This window comes from Canis lupus, chromosome 1 (assembly GCF_003254725.2).
Source record: "Canis lupus dingo isolate Sandy chromosome 1, ASM325472v2, whole genome shotgun sequence".
NCBI lineage: Eukaryota > Metazoa > Chordata > Mammalia > Carnivora > Canidae > Canis > Canis lupus.
Window position 1 is genome coordinate 71,450,667 of NC_064243.1, and position 14,804 is coordinate 71,465,470.

The 14,804-nt window shown below is 40.9% G+C and overlaps 1 protein-coding gene across 9 annotated transcripts in view; it reads left to right on the plus strand.

The window, feature by feature from the left end:
* Positions 1–3,009: 3,009 nt before the first annotated feature.
* Positions 3,010–14,804, plus strand: part of FANCC (FA complementation group C) — a 289,577-nt gene continuing 277,782 nt past the window's right edge. For 3 of the 9 annotated variants that reach the window (XM_035707501.2, XM_035707511.2, XM_049115959.1), the window contains exon 1: positions 3,010–3,233. The gene's annotated coding sequence lies outside the window, so the exon portion shown is untranslated. Of the gene's footprint in view, positions 3,234–3,597; positions 3,743–11,045; positions 11,133–14,804 lie in introns of those variants that run through there. The other 6 variants (XM_025423138.3, XM_025423140.3, XM_035707500.2 and 3 more) reach the window with 5 other exon arrangements.

Consider the following 14,804-nt stretch of genomic DNA (forward strand, 5'->3'; position numbering starts at 1 on the left):
TCTCTCTCTGCCACTCCCCCTACTGTCACATGCATGTGTAAGCTTTCTCTCTAAAATAAAAAAAAGAGAGAGAAACTCATTGAAAGATTAGATAAAAGGGTAATTGTTATGAGGATATAGGGGAATTTCACAGATAGCTAAGAAAAATAAATATAGTCCTTTTGCCTTAAAATCGGGCTTAAAAAAATTAGGAATGGAGGCTACTACTATTTCTTATGGAATACCATAGCCTTTCAACTTCTTTTTTGCTTTTCTCTGTGAACCAACTTTCTTTACTACTTATATTTTTTCTTCTCCTAGTAAGTTTGGTTGGCATGGGGGTTTAGTTCCTGTGGTACCATCTCAGTTTTGCCATTCCAAATTCCTCAGCAACAGCTTCTTGATTCGGTGAGGGTCGGGTTACCATTCCTAGTTCAAATAGCTGTGGCAAGGAGTGAGGCAATTAGTACAAATATGTCCTCCTAAGGTGCATTTTTTCAGCAGCCCCTAGAGAGTGAGCATGTGAAGGGTGGGAGAGGTACCTGCAAAAGTTACATTTCCTTTATTCCATTAATTTCCACTCTGGCTGCCCTTTGTGTCCTCCTGATCTCAGGTGCTTTTCCTCCATCAGGGTGGCAGATCAAAGACCTTTCCTATTACAGCACCATTTCTTATAGCATTCTGTGCACAAACATTCTTATTGTTTTCTTTTCTAATTCCATGCACATTTCCTCAGAATGTTTTAGGAGGAAAACAATGTGGTGATTACCATATATAAACATCTAGGGTCCCCCTTCCCAACTTCTGCTCCACCAAGAACTTAGGAAGTGGTCTAGTGTCCAGCCTAGGGCATGAGCAAGAGCATAGCAAGTGGTAAGAAGCAAAGCCCCAGAGTAAATCTATCTGGATTTGAAGGTACTTCACCTACTAGTAAAGACTACCCTACGCATCAGTTTCTATAGCTGTGAAATTAGAATATTACCTACCACATGAGATCACTAGAATAATTAAAGAAAATAATCAGTCCAAGGCATCAGCCCAGTATTAAATACTCACTAAATATTCACAGTTGAGATAGCAAAACAAGTATCACAGCCATGGGCAATACAGTGCTGAGGTGCCTAATGAAAGCTAAAAACTAAGTGGACTAATTCTGTAAATATGAATCTCACTACAATGGTTAGATTCCAAGACAGTTGATTCTATTTGCTGAATTTTCAAAGATTTGATATCAAGTACTTTGTAGCACTTACCTGTGATGTTTACCCCTCTAGAATATAAGGATTCTAACGGATATATATCATTAGAGTAAATTCTAATTATTTCTAAGAATGAGATAATTTTCACCTATGCATGCCGTTTTTCATTTTTGCCACGTTATTTAAGTATGATTAGACTCTGAACTATAACTGAAAGTGTTTCTAAGGTACACACACTCAGTGTTATGATATGATTAAAACTAGGATTTTTTCTAGGTATTTCTCAGAAAACTTTTCAGGCATTTTATAAAATGTTCATCTCCTTACTGTTTAAAGTATTAGGACAGTTCCATACATACGAATGCCAAATAAAATGAGCTTATCTACAAACCTCCATAAATTTACATCTATATATTTGTCCTAGACATGCTACCAAATTAGGTCTAAAGTAGGCCTAAACATGACATCCTTTAATCTACAGTAAAGTTGCATTAGCCTAGCAACACTTCATTAACCACTGAATCAAAAAGACGGCAATATGGCAAGACCTCAGTTATTAATACTACAAATACCAGAAATGATATTTCCGGTCCTTCAGTGAAAGGACCTGAGTACCACAATAGATATTTCCTCTAAAGAAAGATGGCTTGTCTCCTTTGCCGGCAGAAGCAAGTCTTAAATATTAACTTGCTCACATCTGTCACCACAAACACAATGACTTTCTTATGGCCAAAGTGCCACGATGAGTCATACAAAACTCAAAGCAGAGTTTGTCTCTACACAGGCTCTGCTTTGGATTTCTCCACAACGAACTACGCACCCATCAATACAGCACAGACCTCTTTATTGGGCAGGGAATATTTTCAAGAATGGATTTAACACCTGACTCCTTAATATGGCTGCAGATCCCATCAATTTTGTCGCAGGTTCTGGGTTGGGGTCCTTTTGTATCTCTCTATGAAAAAAAGATTGTTCCTCCCACCAGCCTACATGCTAAGCTTGCCATTTACAACCTGTGTAAGCTGGATGTAACCTAATCCCTGTATTCAGTTTATTCTTAGATAAAATGAGTATTCCTTCACCACAGAAGACTGTAAGTGTTTGAATATTTTCATTACATGCATACACTGCCTTGCAGTTAAATTTTTATGCAAGCACCCCTGACGTTGTAGCTTTCAAATTATTAGGCACTGCTTTTAAAAGTATCTAAAGCTTAAGGTTACGTTCCTCAGATTGTGTTTTCACAATTTAAACATCTGTGAAAACCCTCCATGCCCTGCTAAGTTGCAGGATAAAAAGGAAAAAAAAAAAATCATCAAGACAAGCTAATAATGAACAGGAATGAAGTTTACAGAAAATGCTTTAAGTGGTTTCAGTGAACTGATATGAAACCGACTCACACTGAATGGTACTGATTGGGAGGGGATGGGAAGGACTATTCACCCAGAAAAGATCCTTTTCTGTGTACGACCCTAGCTAGAAAACCATACGCTACGCCTTGTTAAGAGGTTTTACCCCTGACAAAGCCTCGATTTTTCTTTTTTAAAAACCGATTTCCATTTTACTTCCTGCGCATTTCGGATTCAATCTTGCAATACCTGGGCAACAGGCTGACTTAAAAGCCCCGGTTTCTGTTCCCCGGGTCCTGGTCGCCGCCTGGCTCGCGCCCGCGACCCCAGCACCCTCCGGGGTACACCTCAGGCCGCCGCCGCCCCCCCACCCCCCCACCCCCGGCGGAGCGCGCGGCGCCGGGAGGACTTCCGGCCGAACCGGCGCGAGGTCTCCGCCCCTCCCCCACGAGCGCGAGATTCGGCGCAGTTTTCCCGCGAGGCCGCGGGGGCACGCCGACCGTGGCCAGGCCCCAGAGTGCATTGCGGGCTAGAGCGCGCGGGCGCCGCTCCACTGTCGAGCTACCGCGGGAAAATTCCAAAAACGTCAAACAAAACAAAACACCAGTACGAGGCAAAGCCAAATTCGCAAGCCACAGAACCCGGGCGGAGGCGTCCTTTCTGCCACTAGCCAAACTGCTGAAGCCGCTCTGGCGCAGACCACCCGGTAAGAGGCCGCAGAACGACAGCGAAGGTGGCTGCTCCCCTCGGGGGTCTGGGCGACACGTCAGCCCAGGAGTAGGGGTGGGGCAGGGGGAAGGGAGGGAGGGAAGACTCGCGAGAACGTCCGCAGCGCCTGGCGCATCTAGGTGGGTGAGCAATGCCCTCGCCTTGTGTTGGGGCCGAGGAGGGAGGTGGGAAGGGGCTTGAGGTGGCGCCAGCCCGCGAGGGGGCGTGGCCAAGGGCGTGGCTGGCGGGGACGGAGCCGGAGCGCGCCGGGCGTGGCCAGGGGCGTGGCGGGGTGCGAGGGGTGTGGTCAGGGAGTTGTGGGGCGCGAAGGGCGTGGCCAGGGGCTGGACAGGCTGGGGAGGGGCGGGGGAGCCCGGGAGGGTGGAGCCGGCGCCGGAGGCACGCGGAAGGGATCTCCTAGAGCGGCGAGAATTGGGTATTGGCGTTTCGATTCTTTTTGTTCATTGAGCACCCGCAGCTATGTCTACGTAAAAGGAGAGAGGCAAGGTGGGCCTTCTATGCCCCGGATCCGTGGGAGCTGTGCACAGCTCGCCTCCTCTAACCCATCACCCCGTACAGCTGGCCGGTCGCTCTCCGATCTCCTGCACCCTTGGCGCTAGGAGGGGGCGGAGGCCGTTACCCCTCCCGCCCTGCAGTCCCTTCATCGCACCGGGGAGGAAGTTCTGGTGGGCGACCGTCTCTCCGCAACTCCCAGGCCAAATCGGGTCCAAAGCCCTGAGAAGGTTTTGGGAGGTGTCGCTTCTTGGCTTGCTTGTTTGTATTTACGTGGGAGTTTTTACAGCCGTGAACGTTCTGTGGTCTTGTACAGGGCTGCAAGTCTGGAGGGGTAAAGATTAGGAGTTTTTGAAACATGAGAGATTTGGGACAGATTTGGGACCAGAATTTGAAGGAAAGAGGCCGAGCTATTTTCCGGCGAAGACTTGTATGTGCCAGTACTTTTGTCCTCATCTGAAACTCTTGGAAGGCTCCCTAGCTCCCCGTTTCATTGTAATCTGTCCGGTTTAGTGCATCTCAACTGTGATGTGATTGACTTACCATTTATCACGTGAGCAGGGCATTTCTGGGCCACCCAACTTCAGCTCTATAAAGCGCATCCATAAGGATGTTACTCACCTTCAGAGATGTGCAGCTCAGAACTTTATCTCGTTATTCCCTTAAAGAGAGGAAAGGTTGTTACAAATGATAGAATTCATACCATGTGTTGGGATCATTTATTACATAAACTTGATAGAAAACGTGTTCATCTTAAACTGATGTTTCAATATAATGGACTGTGCCAGATTCACATGGAAACAAGCATTCATCTGCATATACAAGAATAACTGCATCAAAACAGAATTTGCTTTTGTTCTATCAAAGGTCTCTTTCCCCAGGGTTAAAATTAGGTCCTGCTTATTTAGAATTGGACTAATTATACTAAGGTATATATTACCTTTTAATTCATTTTTTCATTTTTCAATCATATTCCTCTTGATTTCTTGGAAAACATTTACTAAGGCTCCAGAAAAGAAAGATAAACTATATTGGAATTTTTCGTTCTCTAATAAAAAACATTAACTTGATTGATTGGCTGGGTGTGAAGATGTGTTACTGCATGTATGTGACTCTGTGCATGTACATTTTAAAATAAATGGTATTTCAAACCAGTTCCATATTTCAGCAAGTACTTCCAGTAACAATTATACAGATTTTGTATTTATGAAAACCAGCTACAAGGAGGCCAGCCTAGCCAGTAGAAAGTTGGATTGATTACCTAGGCTACAGAGAGTGCCAGAAAAATCTCATATGGTGTGGCAGTTCCAAGTTGGTAGTGCTGGAGCCTCAAATCAGGCTCAAAATCAATACCAAATGGATTTATAAAATTTTAGGCTGGGGTATGTATATTCTCCATTGTTCTGGATCCTGAATGACTGAATTTACTATGAGAGAACACTTATTGGAGAAGTACATTGAGTTTGCAATACTTTAATAAAAATGTAGTAGAAGTAGAGAAGAAAATCCTTAAAAATCTATCAGAAAAGTTAGATAACACTAAATCTTGAACATTTTATTTTCTACTAAATATCTTTTTTTTTTCTTACTCTGTTCCGAAGAGACCTTGCAATGTTACCTGGTCCATTCTCTTAGAACTCTTTATAAGCTCTGCTAGGTATGTAGAAATCATTTCCCTGTTAAGATCTCTGATACAGAAACATCTATAATCATCCTGGTACGTTTCTCTAACTTTAGGAAGGCAGAGTTCATATGGAAATCACCTTTTTGACATTGTATACTCTGTTTTCTAAAGAATGAAGTGACTTTTAGTAAATTTAGTAGGTTTTTGGAATTGTGCAGTGATTACTATTCATTTTTAGACCATTTATGTCACCCTAACAAGTTGGCACATGCAAGTTCATAGTTGATCCCAGCTGTGGCTTTCAGCTAGGCAATCAGGCAACCATTGATTTGCTGTCTCTATAGATTAGCTTTTGGCCATTTCATATAAATGGATTCATAAAATAAGCGCTGTCTTATCTCTGGCTTCTTTCACTTAGCATGATGTTTTTGAGATTCATCCATTTTGTACCGTCTATCAATAGTTATTCTTGTTTATTGCTAAATATTATTCCATTGTATGGATATACCATATTTTGTTTTATCTGTTCATCAGTTGATGGGCACTTGAGTTACTTCTACTTTTTGGATATAATGAATAATGCTACTCTGAGCATTCATGTGCAAGTCTTTGGTCATATGTTTTCATTTTTCTTGGATAGATACTTATGAGTGGAATCGCTGGGTTGTATAGTAAACTTGTGTTTAACTTTTTAAAACTACCAGACTTTTCCATTGAGGCTGCACCATATTATAGTTCCACCAGCAGTGTATGGGAGTTTTAATTTTTCCAGAACTTAATTTGTTAATTGTGTCTTTTTAAAATAGCCGTCCAAGTGGGTGTGAAAGTAGTATCTAATTGTGGTTTTAATTTCCCTATTGGCCAATGATGTTGAATATATTTTCATGTGCTTCTTAGCAATTTTTATGTCACTTTTGAAATATCTATTGAAACCGTTTGTACATTTTTTAATTGGGTTATGTCAACTTTTTAACAGTAAAAGGTAGATGATTCAGGCAGCAAAATCAGGTTTATTTGGGAACAACAGAGGGATTACAATTCAGGACAAGCAAACTATGGTGAATCATAGGCAAGTCTTGAGAACAAAATAGGAGTGTCCTTTTATAGAGGAAAGGAGGAAGTTTGGGAGGGTGTTTTGAACAAAAGTTCATTGGAAGAAAATGAGAATTTGAAATGGTGGCAGCTTCTCATTGGCTGTAGGTGAGGGCAGCTTGTTGCTGGGCAGAGAACAAACCTTCTTACTGCTGGACTGTGCAAGCTGGAACAAGTGATATGTGTGTGAGTCATCTCTTTATGGTTTCAAAATTCCAATTTTGAGTTAGGTTTCCTTTAACACATTATCACACCTTTCTTAGCATCACTGATCAAGAGTTGAGCCATCTGTTGCTTGTTAGAATTGTTTTTATCCTTTGGTGCCTGGAAGGTCCTTTCCTGTATTTCATGTCCCACATCAGAGGGAGGTGCACAGATTGGAAACCACTGAAGCCACATTTGAGTAACAAGATACAGTGGGAGGGAGAACTCTAGGGTGTTTTCCATCCAAAGTCTGTATCTTACCAAGATTGTAAGCATTGGCGGTATCTTGAAATGTTGAGGTGGCATCACCCTGTTGGATATGTTGTTTCTACAAGGTTTTGATATACAATAGGTACAGAGCTTAAAGATGATTATACAGAATGATATAAGGACAGAATAACGATACTAGTTCATGGGCAGCCCGGGTGGCTCAGCGGTTTAGCGCCGCCTTCAGCCCAGAGCCTGATCCCAGGATCGAGTCCCACATCAGCTCCCTGCATGGAGCCTCCTTCTCCCTCTGACTGTGTCTCTGCCTCTCTCTCTCTCTCTGTGTTTCTCATGAATAAATAAATAAAAAAATCTTTAAAAAAGTGATACTAGTTCATATAATAGTCCTAGGCAAGGAGTCCAAATCTGAAAGTGACCTGCTAAAGAGATCGAAGGATCTTAGATCGTCAGGTGGAATTTATTGTAGCCAGTATACTTGTTCCCTAATTTTATGTGATTGGGTTTGTACTTTGGAGGATTTATCCATGTGCAACCGGTGGTGTTTGCTATTGCGTAAATGCTTCCTTGTTTAGTGAATAGGTAATCAAAGGCTATATACATACCTCAAAGATACTGTGGGCTCAGTTCCAGAAAACAGCAATAAATTGAATATTACTAAGGCGAGTCAGATGGATGTTTTGGTTTCCAGTGCATATAAAAGTTATGTTTACAGTATACTGTAATCTGTTAAGCATATGATAGCATTATGTCTAAAACAAGTACATATTTTATTTATTTTAAAGATTTATTTATTCATGAGACACACAGAGAGAGAGAGAGGCAGAGACACAGGCAGAGGGAGAAGCAGGCTGCATGCAGGGAGCCTGATGTGGGACTTGAACCCTGGACTCCAGGATCATGCCCTGGGCCAAAGGCAGGCGCTAAACCGCTGAGCCACCCAGGGATCCCCGTAAAACAAGTACATATTTTAGTTAAAACACTTTATTGCTAAAAAATGTTAACCATCTAGCTTTCAGCAAGCTATAATCACTGGTCACAGATCACTAAAAAATATAATGAAAAGTTTGAAATAGCACGAGAATTACTAAAATATGACAGTCACAACGTTAGCAAATGCTGTTGGAAAAATGACATTAATAGACTTGTTTGACACAGGGTTGTCACAAACCTTCAATTTGTTAAAAAAAAAAAAAAGAAGCAATATCTGCGAAGCACAATTAAATAAGGTATGCCTGTACTTTAGCCAGTGATCAAGTGACTGTTGTTGGGCTGCTATTGCCTTAGAACTGGGTTTGGCAAGTTTTCCCAGTTCCAGGGGAGAGTTTTAATCTTTTGTTAATTGTCATGAAAGTCCACAAAAGAGGTAAGTACCCTTTTGATGGAGGCAAATCCAGAGTCATGTTTGCCTCCTGGGGGTTACCTTTTAATGTGGTAATGAAGTTTTAGCGGTGAAAACCAATGTAAGCACATGATTGTTTTCAAGGGATGTAATTAGACCTTTGTGATACTGAAATATATCTCCTTTTATCAGGTGTGGGTCAAAAAGTGTCGAAGCTAGGTCGGTAGGGCACTCAGTAATTATCTCAAAGGTGAGAATTTGTAGATTCTGAAGGGAGCAGATCTAAGATTAGGAAGGACTAAGGTAATTCTTTTGGCCAGGGTATTTGGAGGTTTTCCACAAATTTTGCCAATTGAATTTGATAGTGCTGTTGGTTTGTTCAGCTAGTCCTGAAGACTGAGGGTAAGTGAAAGGTGGTAAGTGACCATGAAGATGCTATAGAACTAGCCAGACATCACAGACTCACGGTAATATTTGACCAATAAAATGAATTCCTTGATCACTGAAGAGCTTAAGAGGTGTTCTCAGGTAGGGATGATTTTTTTTTATCCAGTAGGATTTTAGCTACTAAAGAGGCAGGGAGCTTGTCTACATGTAAAGGCTTTGACCCAGTGGGAAGACATAGGAATCATTGTCAAGATGTATTTGTACCCATGATATGGGGGTAGCTGAATAAAGTCCATTTTCCAAACCTCGAATGGTCCATTAGACTATCTATCTATCTATCTATCTATCTATCTATCTATCTATCTATCTATCTATCTAATCTATTTATTTATGATAGTCACACACAGAGAGAGAGCGAGGCAGAGACACAGGCAGAGAGAGAAGCAGGCTCCATGCACCGGGAGCCCGACGTGGGACCCGGGTCTCCAGGATCGCGCCCAGGGCCAAAGGCAGGAGCCAAACCGCTGCGCCACCCAGGGATCCTGCATTAGGCAATTTAAAGTGCCGGGAGCAGTAAGGACAGGTTTTCCTCGATTGTATTTTGGGCAGGTGGGGCAATCAGAGGAGGCCTTTTTTGTGGTTTTGTTAATATTTCCCCACTAGTATTAATTTAAAAACCTATCATTTTATCCATAGATCAATGTTTAGTATAGGTACAGTGGTCAATAATGGGAACTTTAAAAATAAACTCGGGGACGCCGGGGTGGCTCAGCGGTTTAGCGCCACCTTCCGTCCAGGGCCTGATCTTGGAGACCCGGAATCGAGTCCCACATCGGGCTCCCTGCGTGGAGCCTGCTTCTCCCTCTGCCTGTGTCTCTGCCTCTCTCTGTGTCTCTCTCATGAATAAATAAATAAAATCTTAAAAAAAAATAAAAATAAAAATAAACTCAAAATGGATTAAAGACTTAAATGGGAGACCTGAAACCATAAAATTCCTAGAAGAAAACAGCAGTAATTTCTTTAACATTGGCCAGAGAAACTTTTTTCTAGGTATATCTCCTAAGGCAAGGAAAACAAAAGCAAAAATAAACAATTGAGACTACAACAAAATACAAAGCTTTTGCATAGCAAAGGAAACCATCAACAAAAAGACAACCTGTGAATGGGAGAAGACATTTGCAAATGGTATATCCATATTTGCAAAAGGGGTTGATATCCGAAATACAGAGTTTGTACAACTCAACACCAAAAATAATCCAAAAGAAAATGGGCAGGAAAAAAAAATGGGCAGAGGACCTGAATTCCTTCAAAGAAGACATACAGGGATCCCTGGGTGGCACAGCGGTTTGGCGCCTGCCTTTGGCACAGGGCGCGATCCTGGAGACCCGGGATCGAATCCCACATTGGGCTCCCGGTGCATGGAGCCTGCTTCTCCCTCTGCCTGTGTCTCTGCCTCTCTCTCTCTCTCTCTCTCTCTCTCTCTCGAATAAATAAATAAAATATATATAAAAAAAAGAAGACATACAGATGGCCAATAGACACGTGAAAAGATGCTCAACATCATTAACCATCAAGGAAATGCAAATCAAACCCACCATGAGATATTACCCTCACACCCGTCAGAATGGCTAAGATAAAAAAGACAGGAATTAAGAGTTGATGAGGATGTGGAGTAAAAGGAAGCCTTGTGCACTGTTGATGGGTATGCAGATTGGTGTAACCATTATGAAAAACAGTATGGAGTTCCCTCAAAGTATTAAAAATAGAATCATCACATGATTCAGTAATCCCATTACTGCTATTTACCAAAGAAAATGAAAACATATATTTTGATAAGATATATACCCCCTATGTTTATTGCAGAATTATTTACAACAGCCAAGATACGGAAGCAACCTAATTGTCCATCAATAGATGAATGAATGAAGGTGTACACACACACACACACACACACACACTGAAATATTATTCAGCGATAAAAAAAGAGATCTTGCCATTTGCAGCAACATAGATGTATCTTAGAGGGTTTAATGCTAAGTGAAATAAGGCAGAAGAAGACATACCATCTGATTTTACTCTCACGTGGAACTTAAGAAACAAAACAAAAACAAATGAACAAAGAATAAAAGAGACAAAAAACCAGACTCCTAAATACAGAGAAAAAACTGGTGGTTGCCTGAGGGGTGGTGGGTGAAGGGATGGGTGAGATAAGTAAGGAGATTAAGAGGCACTTATCTTGAAGAATATTGAACAATATAGTGTTAAATAAATGTATTGTACACCTGAGACTAATACAACACTGTATGTTTATTGCATGTTAATTTATAAAGGGAATTAAAAAATAGAATTGCATAATTTCTTGTGGGACTGAGTTTTTATTTGGCCCAAAACACAAGTTTCTCTTTTTCTTTTTATCATACCAGCAACCATTTGATTGCCAATATTGTTCTTCCTTTTCTGGTGCTGATTATTGGTGTCTCTAGTCAATTTCTCCAAGCTACCATCTGGAGGTGAGTTTCTTTAGACCATTACAGAGTTTTTTGACTTTTAGACCCTTTGAAGGCAGCTTTTTTTTTTTTTTTTTTTTTTTTGTGGAAATGTCAGGGAAGTGATTACATTTCGAGAGTCCAGCATAGTATGCCCCTGGACCTTAATGATAGCCAAAGCAGCAAGTAAAAATGTGGCATCCAATAATTACTGAAGGTAAGGGCTTGCTTTAATTTGATCTCTACTGGAAGTAAAAAAGCCATGTTGTTTAGATAACATTGCAAAGTTGTGAGTCACTCCAAAGGCATATCTATTCCCAGTGCAAATGTTGTAGTGTTGCCCTTCTCTTGCATGCAGGCCTAAAGAGTACATATGATTTGGCTTGTTGGGCTGAAGTAGGCAAAGGCAGAGGTGCTGCTTCAGTTATTTCAAAAGTTGGTATTGCATACCCAGCACAATATTTGCCATTTTAATCTTTTAAATAAGAGTGATCAGTGAACCAGGAAAAGTTAGCATTATCTGAAGTTTTCTGTAAATCATCATGTGGGTCAGAAGGTAATTTGTCAGTATTTAGCAGTTGTGAGGGCTTTCATCAGAGGAGGGGAGAAGAATAGCAGGGTTAAGGTTATTGCAGCAAATAAGAGTGATATAAGGGGCAGTTAATGGGACAGTGTTATAGGAAGTGAAATGGCTTAATGAAAGATGTTGAGTATGATGAAAATTAAGAGCTCTGACAGCATATGGCACAAAGACAGTTAAAGGGGATTCCATGGTTATTCCCTCAGTGGCCCTTTCAAGAAGGGCAGTAACAGGTATAGCTTTGAGGAAGGAAGATATCCCTGGGCTACAGAATCTAGTTGTCTGTGATATCCTCTGGGTTGGTGGTGAACCTTATGTTTTTGGGTGAGTACCCCAAGGGCATTCCCTTTTTCATATACAACAAGAAAGGGAGTTGATAATTGGTGTGTCCAAGGGTGGTGGTGGGGGATATTAAACTAAATCTTTTAAGATTTGAAAAACCATATCATCTCAATCTTCCTGTTAGAAATTTTTAACAAGATTTATTTAGGTTGGGCTATAAAGCAAGAGTTTTAGATCCAGTTGCAACAATAGCCTGCCAGCCTAAGAAAACTTCACAGCTGATGTTTGGTTTTGGGCTTTGAGAAGGTCAGGGTGCCATGAAGACTGTGTGATCTAAATGAAGTCCTTGTTCTAAGGTTAAATGTCCTAAATATCAAAATTAAGTTTGAACAAATTGTAATTTTTTAAAAGAGACTTCATATTCTGTTTGGCTTGTAGTTTTAGCAAATGGATGCTGTCTTCTTGGGAGGAGGCTTGGGAAGAGGAGCAGAGAAGGCATCCACATATTGTATTAAAGTGGAGTCTCCAGGGAACTTGATAATGTCTGGGTCAGCCTTCAAGGTTTGTGAGAAATAAGGGCTTTCCATGAAACCCTGGGGCATTACTGTCCAGGTATATTGCTGTTCTTCACAGGTAAAGGCAAAAAGATACTAACTAGTTTTATTTACTGGGATACTGAAGAAAACACTACATAAATCAATCATGAAAGAAAATTTGCTCTCAGAGGTGGAGGCTAATATTAGGTGGGATTGGGGGCAACAGAGTGACAAAGCAATAACAATATTGTTTTATATAGTTCAAGGTCCTGGTGTGCCTCCATCTGTGGCCATTTGGTTTCTTCACAGGTAAAATGGTTTTGTAGTGCTGGTGCAGGGGATAATGAGGCCCTGGGTCTTATAGCCTTCTATTATTGGCTTAATGCTTTGAAGGGCCTCTTTACAGATTTTTACAGATTTTGAGGAATCTGTTTGGATCTTTAACAGGAGGTACTCTGGATTCTGTAAATATCAGTTGATGATTTTGCCATAGGGAGGATGGTAGCTGATCCATTAGGGATAAATGATTAGTGTTCTTGGAATAGCTGTAGTGATGTCAGAGACAGAAAATAAGAGATGTTGAAGGGTCATTTGACTTATTGTCTATTTTGGTTGATGTTGTCAAATTCTAGAATTGTTTCCCCCTTTTGGGAGAAAAGTCCCAACATATTTTTCTAAGAAATGTTAGCCCAATAAATGAATAAGTTCAGAGAAACTAAGGAGAAAAGGATGGGTATCTCAAAAGACCTAAGCAAAAAGGGATAGGTTTAGAGCTAGGAACCTGTTGAGATTTATTAAAGACACCTACTATTTGAACTCTTTTAGTATTCTGAAGCAGTGGCTGTTTAATGGCAGTGGAGCTGAGCACTGAGAGTGCAGCTCTAGTATCAATAAGGACAGAGAGATTCATTCCCAATCTGGAGACTGGTTTCTCCAGGTCAATTAAGGGAAAGGACTGGAAAAGTCCCTGTAGTTCTTTGGAGTTCCATCACTGTTCCTTAGGAGGACTTTGGCTGTTTAGAGGACTGAAGGTGCCTGGGGCACTTAAGCTTGTAGCAGTCTTTTTTCCAGTGTTTTGGTTTTTTGCAATATAATGGCAGAGACCTGGAGGGTTTTGGTTTTGTTTAGGAGCCTTCATTTGTTGAAGTTCAAATTAAGGCATTTAAGTGTCTTCCTTTATTTGAATCATCTAAGACTTTGCTAAATCAGCTGAATTTGCAGTGGACATACTTTTTCATTCTGTTCTGGTCCTTTTTACTAGACTAAAAAAAATCTCAGTTCAGCCTGTTAATGAACCTAGAGTTAAAAGCTGTCCAGGTGGACTCAATATCCAAAGGAAGACCAGAATTTTCTTTAAAGATAATTTGGAGTTGACTCTAATAATCATGCATGGGCTCATTGGACTTCTGGGTACAAGCCTAAATCATACTCCAATCAGCTGGCTTTGGGAAAGCCCTGAGAATTACCAAAAGGAGTCACTTGGCAGTTCCCCAAACCTGATCATATATAAGGCAGCAAGGGTTTCTTTGTCTTCATGTAGTAATTCTAGACTTCTTGGGATCATTCCATTTGGTAGTTTGCATTCAGTGTTGATCCTGGCCTTCGCTAACAAGCATATGGACTAGCTGATCGAAACCAGAGAAACCAGGTTGGTAAGTTTGAATGACTGTACTAAATTCCTTAGCAAATCTATGGGGATCTTCAGATACTTTGGGAAAATCTTTGACTATAGCTTGTAATTCAACTTTAGTCCAGGTAACATAAGAAATTAAGGGTTTAGCATTTGGATCGACAGAGAGTCTGCTTTTAAAGGGGCAGGTTTTAATAGGTTCAGGGAGCAGGAAGTGGGGAGAGATTTGGGGAAAAAAAATTCAGTGAGGGGATCAGAATGAGAAAGCAGAGGGTATAAAGAAAATGGGGATGCAGAAGGAAAAGAAGCTGGCAGCAGAGACAGAGAGCACAAGGGAAGGGAAAAAGAGGCCCTGGAAGCTTTTTTGGGTCTTCTTTCAATTGTTCACCTCTGTTATTTTGAAAATGATATTTGGAAAAGAAAACTTTAAAATCTTGGATACGTTTGGAAGCCTCCAGGTATCAATTAAAATAGGCATCCCATTTAGTCTAATTTCAAAGCTGGTCTTTTAATTTGGTTCTGAAAAATACAAGTTTGGGTGATTGAAGGTTCCCCATAATGGCCATTGGAGTTGTAAGTTATCTTTGGCTAAGTTGTTCCACTTAAGAATGCACAAGAGGAAGGACTATTGTTTTTGAACATAAAACTGACCAGAGTCCCAGAAGGAG